Below are 12,627 nucleotides of genomic sequence, written 5' to 3' on the forward strand. Positions count from 1 at the left end.
CAAGTTTGAATCTTTCCCTCCCGGTATGTGAATTTTCTCCAGCAGGATCCATAGCAGCATCTCTCTATGAGCATTCCGGAGCCCATAAATTTGGATTAGATCAGAATATCTGTGTCCAGACCTGTCTGGATCTTGCAGAAATGTTAACTCTGGCTGAATCTCTAAAACAACAGAGTAAAGGAGACAGAATGAAACAAAGGGAAACATAAGATTAAATTTTAATGAGTATCTGGGCTGTTGGCCGTCCAGCACCTCTACACAGATGCCTTGATAAATCGTAATGATGATGATGGCCATTAACATTTATTTGACACTGTTCCAGAAACTGAGTTAGACACTTTAAACAGATGATGGCTCTTGTCACAGTCCCTGTAAGGGGGGAGGAGCTCAGGAGGAAAGTGAGGTTGAAGACCCTAGTTACCAAATGGCAGAGCCGCAGTACAAACCCAAGGCAGACAAACTCCAAGGCTCAAGTCTTCCTGCTATAATTGGTTTCCTTTCATGGACGTGGCCTTGTTACCTCCCAGAAATCAAGAAGTCTGAGGACTATGGAGCTCCCAGACTGGCCTCACCCAGCAGGCCAATGGCTATCATTCTACTGATGGCCTGAAGAAAGCCACACCTTCTCTTTGATGAGTGACCTGCGATCCCTGTCCCACGACCCAGCACCGCTGAATTATCCCTGCTGTGTCAAGAACTCTGTCCAGTCCCAAAGGATAACCTCACAGATTTTTATGTTCATTACATTAACCCAGAAGCTCTAATATGAGAAGAATGACTTCAGAAGGCATCCTAACACAGATGGGGAAACTGAGACTTAGGTCAGTAAAGCAAATGTAATAGTGAAAACTGGGGCCAGAACCCAGGCAGGACACTGCTGTATTGTACAGCTGCTCAGTTAGTCCTCACCCTATGTACCCAAAAGGCTATGCTGCATCAGTGAGGCTGGAGACTCTCCTTAAAAGGTTTAGCCTGTAGGCCAGAGGTCAGACACTGGCATTTTCTGGGCCAAATCTAGTTTGCAGATGCAGATGTGTTTTTTTTTTTTTTCTTGGTTTGTAAAGTATTTTTGAAAAATTTGAACTAGCTGATATCATTTAAAAAATCAAGGGATTTTACCTATAAATCCAGATTTCTGGCTTCTTTTGACAAATTCCAAGACTAGGATACACTGGAACCATTTTCACAGATGGCCACTATTGGCCAGGGCCGGTGGTATGTTGGAGCCCACTCAGACTGGCCCGGACAAGCCAATTGTAGAGTGTTCAGAAATGCTGTCGGTCAACTGTTAAACGCTTGATAGCCTGAAGCCAGCCGCAGTGGGATTATTTATACCACAGACACTGGCCAAATGACAAATTAGAGCTTCTATTTCCCTTGCCTTCCCTCTGTCCCTCCCTCCCTTCCTTCTTCCTTTTTTTCTTTCCTTCCTTATTTCTTACCACCTCCCTCCCTCTTTCCTTTTTTCCTCTCTTTCTACTCTGGCTTGCTTGCTCACTTATTTACTTACTATTTTTCTCCTTTTTTTTTTTTTTTTTGGAGCGCCAATTTATCACTGTAACACTGGCTGAAACTAAAGAGAATTCACCCTGTTTAGAAAAACATAGTCCCACTGGGCCATCTTCCCATATTTATGTTACCCCCTGGCTGGGGAAGGCGCTGGAATTCTCATCTCCTATAATAGACCGTGGCTATAGATGGTGACCTTCCTAAAGCAAGCTTGCGTATTGTTGAGTAGGGGAAAAAAACTAGTCATCACAGTCTTGCCTTTAGGCTCTTTTACAACGTTCTTATTCAAATATAACACAAATGTGCAAAACCAAAAAGCCCAGCTCAGGAAATTATGGTAAAATGAGCTTCACTTAACAATATCCAATTTGAGAAAGGAAATAATGACAGTAGAACCAGAGGCCCCCTGGTAACTTACCCCCCTTCCTCCTTCCCAAAGGTAACCATTCTCCCAACTTCTAACACTATAATTTCAGTTTGCTTTCTCTTGTGGGCAAATATATTTTACATCCAGCTTCTTTGATTTGACATTCTATTTGTGAGTTCCAGTTGTGTTTTGGAATGGAAGGATTCCACTGTTTTCCTGTAAATATTCCGTAATTTATTCATTCATTCGACTTTTGGGGGTTTTCCAAATTGAGCTATTTTAGCCTGGGTTCCCCCAAAATGAGAGCCTAAGACAGAGGTTTACCTGTGAAAACTTCATTCAAGAGTGTGTTTCCTGGGAGTCGGTGTGCAGGCCACGGAGAGAGTGACATGGAAGAAGGGTGGCCAATAGATTGGTGTGTTGCTAAGCTAACCACAGCCATAGTCACAGGTGCTCAATCCTGCCAGCGTCTTCTGACGGGCCAGGTGAAATGTATTTCAGAACTGTTCACCAGGGAGAACAGAAGTGGGAACATTTATCCATTCCCCATCGACTCCTGCCTCTCGTTGGTCAGGGATGATCCCACCAATATAGCTTCTCCTGTTCTGCAAGGTCGTGCATGCATGAGTTTTCCAAAGGAATCCCACGTCAGAAGTGCTCCATGGCAGGAAGTCAAATGTATGTGGTGTAGGTCCTCGACGAGGCATGGACCTTCTTCACCTGCAAGAAGCCAAAGTCTGCATGAGTTCAGCTGTGAGAGCAAAGGTAAGGTCAAGTGGATTCTGAAGTTGTGTAAAAGAGATGTCCATGTATTGGCTTTTCTGAATTTGTGAGCGTTCTTACCCACGCGCCTTGGTGCCCACGTGCACATATTTCTGTTAGGTATATTCATAGGAGTGGAATTGTTGGAACAGAGATAGTTATGTGTTTAAGCTTAGGAGATATTGCCAAAGAGTTTTCTAAAGTGGTAATATTTATTTCCATTCCCACCAGCAATGGATGACAGTTGAGGTTGCTCCAACATTTTGTGTTGTCATATCTCTTTTTAAAATATCATTTAAAAGATACATACAGATTTTTTCCCTAATATATACAGCTTTCTAATCACTAACAATTGTTGCCAGATTGTATCTCCTTAGCTGCTTGGTTCACTTAACATCACATTTTACATCTGGTCATTTGAGTGCTGTGTCCTGGGCTGCAGATGTGCTCATGTATTCTGGGCTATTGTGGTGAGATCAACAACTTTGCACTTGACCTCAGTGGCAATCCAAAGAAAACAAAGGGAAAGGAACAAGACATTTAACAGCCCCAGAAGAAGTCACCATAATTGATTACACTTCATGTATCAGGAAACCATTCCAAGTCTTTGACTAATTTGAGACTCCCTGTTGTGATAGAGAATCTCTTCCTTGATGAGATGTTATAATTCTTGCCAGTAGTCTCTAGGGACCTGCTTTTCTCTGCTCAGAGTCTAGATTGTCTGTAACATGTACTCTTTTTTTTTAATTATTTATTTATTTGGGGGAGAGAGAGTGTGTGAGCAAGAGTGAATTGTGGGAGAGGGGACAGAGGGAGAGTGAGAGAGAGAAACTCAAGCAGACTCCTCCCTGAGCACGGAGCCCAACATGCTCATAACCCTGAGATCAGGACCTGAGCTGAAATCAAGAGTCAGAGGCTTAACCGACTGTCACCCAAGGTGCCCCACTTGTGGTCCTTAATAGAGAAATAGGAAGGAAGGAAAGACCACCCTTCAAGTCAAGGTCTGGCCCCAGATTCCCTTTCTCCTTTGTTCCCATCCAAGGTGAACCACCACCTGACTCCTCTGTAATGCAATGAAACAGCCAGTGCTCTCATTCTGAAGTGCTCCCTTCCCTTCCATTGACCATAATAACATTTCCTTCTGTGTGGTCATCTTGGCCTGAGCTTCAGAGTAGCAGCTCCTAGATAATGCCCCAAGTCTTGGAAAACCACACTTAAGTATCTCTAGCTTCTAAACATCCTTTCCAAAGATAGGGAAGTGGGCTACATGAATTATAAGCAGAAAGAGTTTCTACTTCAGAAGCCTCCAGAAGCTCCCTAAGGTCCACTGTTTTCTCTGGGGCCTGCTGTGACCATTTTACTCCCTGACCACGAAGAGCAGAGGCTCTTTAGTGCCTTAAGTCCTGCCTCTACCCTGTGTGTTGGCCCAGCCCCCCCACCCCCCAGCCTCTAATACAGGCTGTTCCTGGGAACATTGCTGGCCCACCTTGCTCTGCAGGACCATGGAGCTGTGCCTACTGTGGGCTGTCCTAGGGGACCTGGCTGGTCCTCTTGCCTAGAAAGATGCTTCACCCACTCAGGGCTTCCTGCCTGAACAGCCAGTGTTCATTGCTGGACTCACCATATGTGCTTACTGAGCAATTTCCAGGCATCTATCTCATTTAATTCTTGCAGCTCTTTGAGGCAGCCGCCAGAATTAACCAACTTTACAGCTTGGGGGACTGTCTTTGGATACCCAGTTAGGAAGTGGTCACAGTGGGATTCAAACCCAGGTAGTGGCCTCCAGAGTCCACCCTCTCAGTGACTATGTTGTACCTGCATTTCTCTCTCAGTCTCCCAAACAGAGACTCTCAACAACCAGCTATTTACCTTAACTTCCTTTCTTTGTGCTTGCAGCTCCTAGGACTGTCCTAAAAATGACTCCAGGGAATTTGGTTGGGATGTATCCCCACCCCTTGTCTTCTCCCAAGGCCTCCTGAACCTCCTGAGATCAGAGCCCTTGTGTTTTGAGCTGTGCATTGGTATAGACCATAGTCTAGACTTTCAGCTTCAAACCCCAGCTCTGCCATTTAACACATGTGAAAACTGAGCATGTTGTTAGATGCTCCAAGGCTTGGTTTCTACACTCATACCATGGGATCATACTAATGCCTGCCTAAAAGGGCTTTTCATAGGATTAGAGGCGTTGATGCATGTCAACACTCTCATACAGTACTGGGCATGCCGAAGGGTGCAGTGAAAATCCGATTTACTACTAACAATATTCCTGTTCGGTTTTTGAAATCTGAAGGTTGAAAAGTGCAAACACAGATTCCCTTTGGTTCATGGTTTCTCCAGGTCCTTTTCCCCTAAACCACGTTCCAGGGCCACTCTTCCCCACAGCCATTTCACATGGCTCTGGAGCACCGCACACTTTCCTATCACCACTTGTCTGGTTGCATAAAGACTCGGCTCTTCTCTCCATTTGGAGAGGACACCCAGCTCTTCCTGGTGGCCCTGGCTCAAAGCCTGTGCCATTGGTGTAGCCCTAGTGGATGCAAAGTGCCTCCCCTGGAATTTAGTGACTCAGAGGCTCATTCCGTAGGAAGAGCTCAGAACATTTGTGAGGTCCTGGGTAACAGCAGATTATCACCTTAAATCAGAGGTCTTGGGTTCCCCTCCTAGACTTCAGAGCTGAGTCTTACTAACAGTCTGAGCTGGTGCATCCACTGGCAGGATAATGAGAGCCCCAAGGTCAAGCCTCACATATGGAATTTTTGAGTTTTCTACGGGTTACCCATTTAAACAGGGAAAAAAGAGAAAGAGGTGAATTAATTTTACCCATACATTTTATTGAACCCAATGTCCAAAATATTATCAGATCAACATATATTTCATTATTAATGAGATAACTTATAGTTTTAAAATTTGTACTAAATCTTTAAAATCTGCTGTGTACTTTATACCTACAACACATCTTAACTTGCACTGCTCATTTCAAGTGCTCAGCAGCTCTACGTGCCGCTCACTACTGCGGTAGACAGTGCGCTGTGAGCCATCAGTCCAAATGAGCCCTGTCTCCTTAGACAGTTCCTGTTAGAGGTCTCTGTTCTGACAGAGGAAGCATATAGCACAGTGCCTGGCATGTGTGGGAGGGCGATGCCCCTGTTATTCTCTCCTTTTAGTTTTCGCTTTTACTAAATCATCCTCACACTGACTTATCCTTTCCCTCTTATTTTGTTAGATTGTTCACCTTTTCCAGGTGCTGGGAAGGGAGCTGAGAGGCCTGGAGGCAACATTTAGAGCAGTGTTGGGTGACATCCCCAAGGCTGAAATGGTCTGTCTGATTGGAGCTAAAACTAGATCCTTGCCCTATAGACTCTACCCAGCCCATTTGTGGTTGCTCCAGAGTGTGACCAGCTAGACCAACAGACTCAATAAACCATGGCACATCCAGGAATGGATCCCTTTGTGAAATGAAAAAAAGGAAGATCTCTGTACTGTTAATAGAGTAACCTCTGGGACATTCTCTAACTAAAAACAAAACAAACAAACAAACAAAAAAGCCCACCACCAACAAAAACCCAAAAAACCACCAACTTATAGACCATGTTTATAGTATAGTATCTTTTGTGCAAAAAGTGATATAAATATGTGTGTGTTTGCTTGTTCTTAAAAAGAAAAAATGGCTAAATAAATAAACAAAATAAAAAAATAAGATAAAAAGAGACAAGGGCAGAATAAACCAAAACCTGACAAAATGGTCTCCTTTAGGGTGAAGGAACTGGACAGAGGAGATAGGGATGGAAGTTAGTCTTCTCTGAATGTACCTGGTTCATGACAGTATTAATGTCCAAAAAATGCATAGAGCTTTTTATCATCGGTAAGCTATTTATTTTATTTTATTTTATTTATTTTTTTGGTAAGCTATTCCTGAGAGTTGGCTTCTTATCCCAGAAGCGCTGTGCTACTCATGTCAAGGATCCACTTTCTTGTCTCTTACATACGATGGTGGTTAAAATGAATCTCATACTAGTGCAGTGGTTCTTAATCAGGAAGTGTATCAGAGTGGGATATCTGAGGAGATTTCTCGAAACGTTTTTCTGCTCCAAGAGTCTAGCATAAATGGAAATCGCAGAACCAGAGGTATGGACATTTTGATTCTGACATTGCCTGTGTTTCCAGACCCTGCTACTACCTCCTTCAGTCAAGAAACCACCATCATGGTGGCTTTTCAGATAGATGGCATCCACATGAATAGCTTTAAAATGAAAGTTTAGAAAATCAAAATAATCAAACTTCTGGCAAAGGCCATTCTATCTGCTTCTAGATTCTCTGTCCTTCCGAAACAGCTTCTCTTTCTGCTTGACGCGGGAAGGCTCCAGCTTACCTTTTTCCTCAGGCGCCATCATGGCCTTCCCCAGCGTCTGTCCTTTCACGTCCTTCCTGTATTTCAGATGTGGCGTATGAGACCCAGCGATAGCTAAGTACATACAGCAAATCAAAGGATGCGGCCCAAATTGAACAGAGGTCTTCCATATCTTATCAATTTACCCAATAACATTGTCTTTCTCTGTAGAGGTTACATTTTTATGCACGTAAATGAGAATTAGAACATCTCTGCCCTGTTCCTCTCCACAGTACAGCGATACAATGATGCATGTTGCTGCCCATTTCACTGGAACATTTGCCATAAATTTGCTTTTAAAAGACATTCTCTTACAGTACTGTCAATGGCCCTTGCATTAAAAATGAGAAAAATATGGAAACGTGCATTAAAATATTCGGAAATAAATGGCTTCTTTATTACATAAAAGCTCTCATGTGTCTCAAAGGTACTGAGAATAGAATAATTTATCGTAAATGAGATTATTATTGCCGGGAAAAGGTCTATTTTAATGCCAGTTTTCTTGGGGATTAAACCAAACCCTAACAGTCCACTGGGGGTGTTCACAAATGTGTAAGTCAAACGCTTAAAAGCTTTAAGTGGGAAATACATGCTGATGTAGCATCTTTGGGAAGATGGAACACATTCTGTCCGTTCTTATCTCTGAGGGGGGCAGGGGGGGCTCAGCGCCAGTGTCCAGAAACCAAATGAAGATAATGACTCCTCTGAAACCCAGATGAAAATCCGCTGTGCTTTGGGGTTTGAATTGCGACGTTGGAGCCTCAGACTCTCAACCCCCAGGGTCTCCAGCAGCTGGGCAGCGGCCAGTATCAGGGATACACTCTGCAAAACAAATACGGTCTTGAGAAAATGTTATCCTGTTGTCCTTTTGGGCACATATTTCGCAAGAAGATAAGTGGGGACTCGAAAGGACAACTGAAGATCTGGAGTTATGAAAAAGATTGAATCGTCTTTTCTGATAGAGCCAGAAAATAGGGTGTTCTGCTTAATATGCACCCTGGGTGTATGGCTGACTGTTGGAGACTCAGAACATGATCAAATGTATTTCTCATGAAACTATATTGAACTAATGTCGTGTGTATTAGCATAGTATTTATATTGAGAGACCATTAATTTGATTTTTCTGTGTTGAATCAGGGTCATCTTTATAAACATTATCATTGTGCAGTGACGGAACAGAGACCTAGTGATCAGAATGCCACGTTAAGTCACCTTTTCAGGGACAGTTTTAATGGTCTCAGAGGGGAGAAAACCAACCTTATTCATGAAGCTGGGGTGTCTGATGACTTAGGCAAGGGAAGAAAAAAGTAATGGGCATTCATTTTGCTACCAGTGTAACTGCCATGGAGACTGGCATGCTGCTGATTATATTTCATATTTCCTATACTATAAAGACTTTATTACATAACCTAGCAAGTGACAGCAGATGAAAGGAACCCATAAATAGCGCTCCTAACCTTCCCACTGCCGTTTCCTTCCCAGTACCCTTTATCCTATGTCCTTATTCTACTTCATTTCTAGTCAGTACATTGTCTCCTCTCTGAAAAGATCCATGGAGCTGGGTACTAACATCATCATGACCGTCTTGTTTGGAGGGATAGAGGGGAGGGTGTAGGGCAGCCAGGGTCCTGGACCGGAAAGAGGAGCTGGCAGGAGAAAGTCTGGCTTAAGGACAGGCCCCCCAGGACTGATGCCTTGGCAGTCTATTTAAGTCCTTGGACGTCTGCACTGGGGTTGTAACAAGAGCCAACATTTATTAAGTATTTTGCGTGTGCCAGGACCTGAGTATTATCTCCTTCAATCCTAATACAACCCCATGAAGTAGGCACTATTATCTCTGTTTTAAAGATGAGGGCTAAAACCCAACAAGATTAGGTAAACCCCAAGTCCACCCGTCAACTAAATGGCTGACCCATGTTATCTGCCATCTCAGAGCCCGAGCTCAGACCACTCTGCCCCAACCAGCTCCACTGTGACACATAGCTTGCTTCTTTATCTTTACCTTTTTTGTCTCTTTCCTTTTAAAGATAATGAATACTTCTGAAGATGTGTTCATATTGTCTCTCTTCTTTGTAAATGTGAAGAGCAACATAGCAGCTTCTAGACTAAGACTCACGGGGCCCAAATTCTTATTGAGCAGCTACCAACTCTCTGTGTCATAGTGACACCAGACCATTGGGCCTTAGTTTATCCATCTGTCAAATGAGGGAGTTGGATGGTATCTGAGGATGATTTGGCCTCGACATTGGGTGACTCACCAGGGTCATGGGGGCTGTTGGGTGTGACTCACTTGGACCTCCCCACCTGAGATCTGAGTGCTGGGAGGACAACTTCTTTGATTGCAGTGACTGGACCTCCCAGCCCCAGACCCAAACACCCATTATCTGAATTATTGGGTGACAGTATTTACAACAGTAACATGAAACCTATGGCAGAAACTCAATGATATGGAAAACACGGTGGGTAAATCCAAGCCTACCCATTTGTGGAGGGCGAGGCACATCAGGAACTTCTTTATGTCCAGCCTAACCTTCCCAGCACAGCCCCTGAACTGCTGCCCTGCCCCAAGCTCCAGCAAGCAAAATAAAGCTGAGAGCAGGGTTTCTGTTCTGCTCAAAGAACATGCCCAGGATTCTGGGCTGTAGAGCTGACTTGCATATTTTCCACATGTATTTGCATAGTGCCTTTTGTTAAGTGGTTCCAAGTCCAGTTTGTAAAATAAGAGACTGCATCAAATCAAAGCAGATAGGGCAACTGCATTCCCATCCAGAGCATCCCACCCATAGGAAGCATGTCTTGAACCAGTGAATGTGAACCCTTCCCACTTTAGGAGAGAAAAGACATAATTAGGCAAATTTGCCATGGTGAGAAACCTGCCTTTCCTTGCCTTTAATGGGGACAGAGCACTTTGGAGAGGAAAAGTGCCAAATGGTATGTAATTTTTAAAATCTTGTACGTGTTTAATAATTAATGCTTGTTTTCCTTCCATTCTTCCCCGCACCCTCAGCATCTTCCCCCACTCAAGTACAGATCTTTGATATCCTCTCAGGAATTAGGATAGCTTCAGCTGTTTACATAACCAGAGATAAAGTCTAGTTGAGAAGATGTTCGGGGGTGGGGGAGAATTACCAGAAAAAAAACAGAATTATTGTTTGCCTTGGGGTTATGATTTGAGGCTCAGTCTTACTCTCAGAGAGTCATTTGGTAAAAGCTCTTTAGTGGGTCATTTGGTAAAAGCTTTATGGTGGACACATGGATGGGGGTGGGGGCAGTTAACTATTATCTGCAAAGCAGGAATGAGTGAAAGCACGTGGTTACTGACACCTGGCCTCCTCTCTGGAAGGGATCTGCTGTGCTAGTGAGATAAGATAAAACTCTAATGCAAATACTGATTTAGTTTCTCCTCTTTTGTGCTGGCCTGCCATGTTGTGTTATCTCATTTTTGTAGGCTTGACCTCTTTAGGGTTTGAGATCTTCTAGGTGGGCAGTTGTGGCATCTTTGTGCGTGGTGGGTCTTGTGCATGAAATGGAGATTGCCTGACCTCCTGCCTCTCCTCCCCTTCTCTGTGTCCTGCCTGCTTTGATGAGCCTACCCGATTTAGGGGCAACATAAGTCATTGCTGCAATAAGCCATTATTCAAAGTAGATAGAACGACCAGTCACCACAGAGTGAGGGCATCAGCCTTGCGTCGCTACTCATGAAGGAGCAGAAGCAGACTGTGCAGGGGAGGGAGTGTTTACAGCAACACAGATTTGGAGCACTTCCTGGGTGAAGGGAGAGGCGGGGGGGCTGGGCCATGACAGCTGCCCAAGTGGTCCATCTGGGTCAGCAGCTCTTGACCTTCTCAGAGTGCAAAAGAATCATCTGCTCTGCTTGTGAAAAAATCCAGATTTTTGGGCCCCTGGCTCCAGGAATTCGGCTTCTGTCCATATGTGAGGGTCTCAGCTTACTCTCATGCAGGCAGCCCAGGGTCAGGAACACTTCCAAGGGCCAACGGGGCTCACCGGGCTCACCGCCAAGGGCCCAGGAGGAAGCAAAGGAGCAGAAAGTAGGAAGTAAACAGATACCTGAAGGCAGCAGAAAATAAGGTCTTTGGAGTTGAACTTCACTCTAATCTCAGCAATGTTAATCTTCACGAGCATTCTTCCTTCCTGTGTAAAACAAGAGGAAATAACAGTGGTGATATTGGTAATATGCAGTGACTTTTTTTTTTAAGATTTTATTTTTTTATTCACGAGAGACACCGAGAGAGACACATGAGAGAAGCAGAGACACAGGCAGAGGGAGAAGCAGGCTCCCTGCAAGGAGCCCGATGTGGGTCTCGATCCTGGAGCCCGGGATCATGCTCTGAGCCAAAGGCAGATACTCCACCGCCACCCAGGTGTCCCTATGCAGTGACTCCTTCACACAGGTCTGTGTGCTCTAGCGGACTGCCTGATTTAAACCTCACGATGACACTGTAAGGACGGTGCATGGTGCTCTTCATTTCACACGTGGGAGGCCTGAGGCACAGACTGAGCATGTACCCTGCCTCCACGGCCACGCTGCTAAGAAGGGTTGGAACTGGGGTTTGGACCCAGGAAGCCTGAGTGGGCGGATTTCCATGAGAAAAGGTAGACTATCCGGCCCCTGCCCGACACAGAGGGGCCCAGGATTTGTTTCCTTCCTTCACAGTGTTGCTGAGCATGGTGATCAGCTGACCTGACTTGTGTCAGCTGCTGCCTCTTCTCCATCATTGCCGGAGGGCTGGGGGGAAGGGGTGTGGGAAAAGAGCTGGATCCAAAGACCTTCTCTGAGTTTCTGTTTCCTCATCTCTAAAATGAAGGCCTCAATCCCCTTAAGTCATGGGATGCCACAATCAAATGAGGCAATGCCCGTGGAAACAATTTTATAAACTCCAATGTTCTGTACACACGTCCAGTGCCATTAAGAAGATAAATGTAGTTCTGGTCATGACACAGACCACTCAGATACCACTCCACTCCCTTCTAGTAGCTCCTGGGTGAAATAAATATGTGTGTTAATGTGTTTTCAGATAGTGGTAAAGTCCTCCTTTCCTAAAAGGGGCTCATTCTCTCGCAAGTGGAGAAGGAGGGAGATTGGGTGCAAGTGTTAAGGCTGCTCCTTGGGGACAGAGGGAAGACTTCATCCCAACGGGGTCAGGAGGACAGCCAGTGTGCAGGGCATTCCATGACATTCCAGAACATTCCATGTATTCCAATAAGGGGTGGGGGGAGTCCATCCCACAAGCAAAGACTTAAGATCTCCAAGGAGAGGCCAGCCCCTTATTCTGGGCCCTTGCCATGGTAAACAGTCTAACCTGCAAAGCTGATGAACCCTCGTGGTGTTTACATCTTTGATTCAGGCATCTTTAGTGCCTTGTACCGGCTGTTGGAGGTTTTGCTGAGCTAGGTTTATATCGAGGTGCTGTTCAAGTGAGAACCTCCATTTGGGGAGAGCCAACCCCAACCCACAGATAGGAATGTGGCAGGAGCCACAGTTTCTAGACTAGGCAATAAAAGCAAACCAGAAGAATGATTTCTTTGAGTTACTGTCTGCCTTTTCTAGGGGTCTCCTCGCAATGGCTCTTAGAAAAACTTC

This window comes from Canis lupus, chromosome 4 (genome assembly GCF_048164855.1).
Source record: "Canis lupus baileyi chromosome 4, mCanLup2.hap1, whole genome shotgun sequence".
Classification (NCBI taxonomy): domain Eukaryota; kingdom Metazoa; phylum Chordata; class Mammalia; order Carnivora; family Canidae; genus Canis; species Canis lupus.